Below are 6,000 nucleotides of genomic sequence, written 5' to 3' on the forward strand. Positions count from 1 at the left end.
TGTATCTGCATGCCAGATACCTGTTGTACGTATCTGTATACCTATAATATGTATGTATGTATCTATATACCTATATACCTGTATGTATATACCTGTATGTCTATATACGTGTATGTATGTATCTGTATACCTTCCACCTTTTTCACCACACAGATCTGTGAGTTTCTGATCTCATCCACTACCATAAACAGCCTCGAAGGAAACCCAGTCGTTGGTCTGTTAATGCTTGAATTCCTTTTTTTTTATTCTTTGTACCATGAGTATAACACTTATGCTTTGGTCCATGACAACAGAGGACAAATCAAAGCAGACACTATAGCTTATGTTTCTAACAATATTCTATCACTCTGTAGGATCTGCTTTAGTTCAAAACTTCAAACCTTTATTTTGTCCCGTGGCAAATACTGAAAACCTTAATTTTGTGAAGTTAAACAAAGTCATCCATGGTACAGTTTCTAAATAGCGTAATTCAAGTTACTTTTAAACACAGATAAACTCACGTAAACACAGATAGATATAGAAGTACACAGACAGACAGACTGATTGACACACACACACCCATCAACATCCGTTTAAAAAGAATAAAAAAAAAAAGGCTCTCACTGACGCAACATATCAACTTGCCTAAATTCTTTGTGTGTGTGTGTGTGTGTGTGTGTGTGTGTGTGTGTGTGTGTGTGTGTGTGTGTGTGTGTGCGTGTGTGCCGGGAATATAAACAGTGCTCGCTAATTCTCGGGACTTTCATGACATAAAAGAACGACCCTCTTATTCCACCGACTCTCGCCCGTCCACGTTAAGATGGCGAGGAAAAAACTTTGGCGGATCTTATTGCACAGTAGTCGAACTGAGGCCTCCAGTCAGCTTGTCATTATAAACTGGCTGAATCACACCGTGCCTTCACTCTGTCCTTTCCCAGCGGGGATGTGTCGCAATTATTGCACAGTAGTCGAACTGAGGCCTCCAGTCAACTTGTCATTATAAACTGGCTGAATCACACCGTGCCTTCACTCTGTCCTTTCCCAGCGGGGATGTGTCGCAATTACTAGTGTTATTAGAATGTTTCTAGAATAATGACGTTAGTGTATGAAGACGCCTCAATAACACTCTCAGATCATACACCGCACTTGATGAGGTAAAGTAATAACTTTCAAACGTTAATACACCTGTAATCAAACCCTTGTAATCCAAATTAATCTGAAGTTCAATAAATGTAACTTGCCTTTCAAAGCAGCAACACTGGATGGGTTGATTGATCGAGTCGTTCTCAATCAAGCTGCGTGTATCAGAAGCACTCCCAGCGACACATCGCCCCCTCCTAGCAACGAGGACAGTCTAATACGTCACTTGAGTTGGCGTTGTACCATCTGGTTCCCTGCCAGCTCTCCAAGCACCTCAACGGGGGATGCAAGTTCTTAAGATAAAAGTCCAGAATCTCAAGTAGCTACGAGTTCATCATTCTGCCGAAGAGTGTCAATACCGTTGGTTCCCCCTAAGGGTGAATTCAAGGTTCGGTGGGAGAGCCGTGCGGGTGACGAGTTCGACTGTAATCTCGAGGAAAGTATGATGAAGGAACTTGTGTGCTTCAACTTCAGCGATGACTGGCGCCATCATGGGCCGACCTCACGAAGGCCCGTCATATGCCATTTCCCTCAGGCTGATGATTAGCCTCGCCTCGATACCACCAACCAAGCACAGAACGCAGTACACAGCTCTTCCCTCTCACTGGATCGCCGGCGCCGTGTTTGCCTCAGACGTAGGAAAGCAATTCGTTTTTAACGTCCATGGTGAGCATGTCAGGTGTCAGGCAACATTCAGATTTACTGTGCTGGGGAATTTACGAGATTTTCAACGTCACTTTAATGATGAGTTTAATGCCGCCAACTTTGGAAACACGGGAGACATTATTCTTTATGGTCTCTTCCTTTCATGCAATGCCTAAGTAGATATGATCAAATCAAGAAGTGATGAGATAATCTAATCTTTTTGGAAATATATATATGACCTCTATTTACAGGCCTTTTTTTTTTTTTCAAACAGACTGCACATCGGGAATACATAAAGCCACTAGTGTAAGCAATGGTTGAAGATATTGGGTGTTAAAGATCCCTTTATCATCTCTGTCTTAGGAAAAATAAATCAGCTTACCCACTTCTGGTCGATAACTGAAAGGACAGAACGATACGCAAGTCGGGTCTAAGTAAAGAAAATGGCTCTTCAGGGAAAAAAAAAGAAGAAGAAATCACTGCCAGCTGTGCCGAGGAGCAACTTGGGTCAAAGTTCTGGAGGCAGGAGAGGTTTACAGCGTCCCTGGCTAAATAATGGTAAATTGTGGATGTGGTGATACATGGCAACCCTACCATGTTAACGAAGACACACACACACACACACACACACACACACACACACACACACACACACACACACACACTCCTGGGCGAACATCAGCTTAGTTCTGTAGCAGTGCACGTTGGAGAAATTTGTCTGAAGACTACATAACCTCACAAACAAAGGAATGGCTTCCTCTTCATCAATATTCTCTTGCACACACACACACACACACACACACACACACACACACACACACACACACACACACACACACACACACACACAAACACACACACACACACATACACACACACACACGCTACGGTCAAGTGGAAAATGAAAAACGAGAAGATTCGCATCACCTTACACAGGGACCAAGATAATCTCCAGAGTTGGTCTGATATATAGTTGATGGCTAATGAAATTCAACCCCACTAAAGGTAAAGTAATAAGGATGGGTCACAGTGAACGAGGTATGAATACCATCGAACAGGGTATAAGCTGCAGGAATCTGTGTGTGTGTGTGTGTGTGTGTGTGTGTGTGTGTGTGTGTGTGTGTGTGTGTGTGTGTGTGTGTGTGAGAGACCTGGAAATCGACATCGTCCCTAACCCGCAGCGAGAGTCCCACTTTAGGGAGAATAATCGAGGAGACCAACTATATGCTGGCAGGCATGAGAATTGCTTTCAAGTTCACGGATGTGGAGATATTCGGCCTGCTGTTTACGTCTTACTGGGCGGGACCACATGTTATAAAGCCGCGCGCGCGCGCGCGCGTGTGTGTGTGTGTGTGTGTGTGTGTGTGTGTATGTGTGTGTGTGTGTGTGTGTGTGTGTGTGTGTGTGTGTGTAGGGAGAGAGCAGGGGCAGTTGACCATTACGTGTTTAATGTCTTGACTGTGGTAGTTACACTGTGGGCATGAAGGGTTTCGAGATGTGTGGAATCGGTGTGTTCACAGTGTCGTGAGCACGAGCGATAGGCGTCGACGAGAAAGCTCAACTCGCATATGTTCTAGGAAGTGTGGCTTCACATGGGTGTGTGTGTGTCTGGTGACTTACGAGTGTTTCACACTGACTTGGTAGCGTGGTTGTTTATCTCGGTGTGTTTATGTTCCATCAATACCGTAATTGTTGGAGCTGACAGAAAATCTGTGAGTATTCGTAGCTATGGAGTACAGCAGGGATTTTTTCCTTTTTTTCCATTCTGGGCAAGTAGTCAAGTCATGGGGTAGTTTGGAAGGGAGGGGTCTACTGCTGTTGGAAACATTTCATTGCTAAGCATATTGAGGTGAGATGTTACGAGGAGGATCTTTTGGTTTTTAAGTAAGTCTTGCATGTTGATGGTTGCTAGACAGCCAGTGATTGTTCTGAGTGCCCGCTTTTTTATGCGGTGTGCTGACTGATTTGTTATATTTGCTTTAAGAATGGGTGGATGATCAGGCTGGTGAGGCATAGTATAACGTGGAGTTAACGATTTTTTTTTTTTTCATTTTTAGAGGATAATACAAGATTTGTATTTCTTGTTCAATTCTGGCACCAGTGAGTGTTAATGTTTATAGTTTGGTGAGTGAATGATATGTGTGTGTGTGTGTCGTAGGTGATGAGCAGAATAGTTGGGGTTTTGTTTAGTATAAAGGACTGGCCAGTGAAACTGAGGGGAGGGAGCGGGTTGGATTCGTGTCTCTCTGAGGTCAAAAGGATGACTGAAGACTTTTGTGGAGACACAGACAAGCTTTTATGAGGAACCTAATGTTCTCATTGTATGATGTAGTGTTACACGTTTGTCGTGGCTGCTGTCGTCCTAGAGTATTGTAAGTGAGGTTGTAAGGTCGTCTGCACCTGAGAATTACTAGAAGGTCGTGCAGGAGGAGGTTAAAAAGTGTTGGGGAAAGAACTGTTCCTTGGGGAACTCCAATGTCGAGCTTAAATATCTTAAAGATAAGACTTTCATGAATGACTCTGGCTTGGTGGTAACCTATGAGATTAGCCAACCATTTCTTGTTCTTTTCATGGAGGATGTTGTCAAGTATCTCATATGTGAAGATGTGTCTGAGGACGGTGTCAAATGGTTGGTTGATGCTTGTTGCCAGTTATGTTATGCAGGGGATTGATACCATCTCCAATACGTTGTGTGAGGTCAGTGTGCAGTGCGTTAGTAGCGTGACTCGGTCTGTTCTGTAGGAAGAGTAGCATTAGAAAGAGTTTAGAATCTTGGTGCACTGGGGCGCGTGTGGAAGGAGAGGTCAATGTCTTTTTGGGCAAACCTGTGTATGCTTGAAGGTATAGTATTCCCGACAGTGCTATATGCACAGGAGTCTTCCCCTTGAATCCAAAACAAAGGAAGATGGAGGACGTGCTGGAAATGGACATGCCTACAGACAAAATGTGGTGTGAGGCTCTTTTACCTCGTAAATAAAAAGTATAAGAAGAAGGTTTTATATCAAGCGCATTAAGACAAGAGAGGGCCAACCAGGGTGTGCTAAAGCGGTTCGCTCAAATGGAGAGGATGAACGAAGGTAGACTGACTAAGAAGATCTATGTGTCATAAGTGGAGGGAGCTCTGGTGCAGGGAGAGAAAGAGACGATGGAAGGATGAGTGGAACCTGATCCTCCAGGTGGACAAGAGACGTGTAGGGGATAGAATGATTTGGACTGATATGATATATGAGGGCGAAACGTCAATGGATTGAACAAGGGCGTATGGAGCAGTCAAGAAGATTTCGGAGGAAACTGACTGTTGATCTAAGTGCACATGAGGCAAGTGTTTGTTCATTTGTTCTTAGCTCTATCTTGCTTAGGCGGGAAAGGCAACTAAGTACTAGAACATATGTGAGTGGATGAGGCTATCTCTCCGTCTGTTCCAGGTGCTACCTCACTAACGCAGCAAGAGGAAAAAAAATATATATATATATATATATATATATATATATATATATATATATATATATATATATATATATATATATATATTCCCCTCTATCAGCCCTACCCTTATTATCTAAATGTTCCCCTAAAATCAATTTACATTTATTGCTCTAAGACCGTCCCCTATAACGACCCACATAACAGATAAGAGCTTATCTACACAGCTCTAAACAAGTCATCTGGAGTCTTTTCCCCTCTTCCCCCGTTTTACGCGCCTGTCATCATAAATCCTCTCTTATCACTATTTCTTTCCATTTCATTTGGCTGCGAGATCTGAGTGGATACCCTTCCTTTATATATATATATATATATATATATATATATATATATATATATATATATATATATATATATATTTTTTTTTTTTTTTTTTTTTTACACGATTCGCCATTTCCCGCGTTAGCGAGGTAGCGTTAAGAACAGAGGACTGAGCCTTTGAGGGAATATCCTCACTTAGCCCCCTTCTCTGTTCCTTCTTTTGGAAAATTAAAAACGAGAGGGGAGGATTTCCAGCCCCCCGCTCCCTTCCCTTTTAGTCGCCTTCTACGACACGCAGGGAATACGTGAGAAGTATTCTTTCTCCCCTATCCCCAGGGATAATTAATTAATCATGTCACCATTAAAATATTGTAACTCTTAAAATTCTAAAGTTATGAAAAGCAGTGAAGAACTGTGAAGACATTTGTACAAGTAAGAAGAGGGGAAGGTAAGTGTGAAGGTGAAGGTGGGTGTGCAGCAAAGATGTATAAT

At 42.6% G+C, this 6,000-nt stretch overlaps 1 protein-coding gene across 1 annotated transcript in view; it reads left to right on the forward strand.

Annotated features, from left to right (window-relative positions):
• LOC139750795 (junctional adhesion molecule-like) overlaps window positions 1–6,000 on the forward strand; it is a 135,815-nt gene that overhangs the window by 79,914 nt on the left and 49,901 nt on the right. The window lies entirely within an intron of this gene.

Source organism: Panulirus ornatus, chromosome 10 (genome assembly GCF_036320965.1).
Source record: "Panulirus ornatus isolate Po-2019 chromosome 10, ASM3632096v1, whole genome shotgun sequence".
Classification (NCBI taxonomy): domain Eukaryota; kingdom Metazoa; phylum Arthropoda; class Malacostraca; order Decapoda; family Palinuridae; genus Panulirus; species Panulirus ornatus.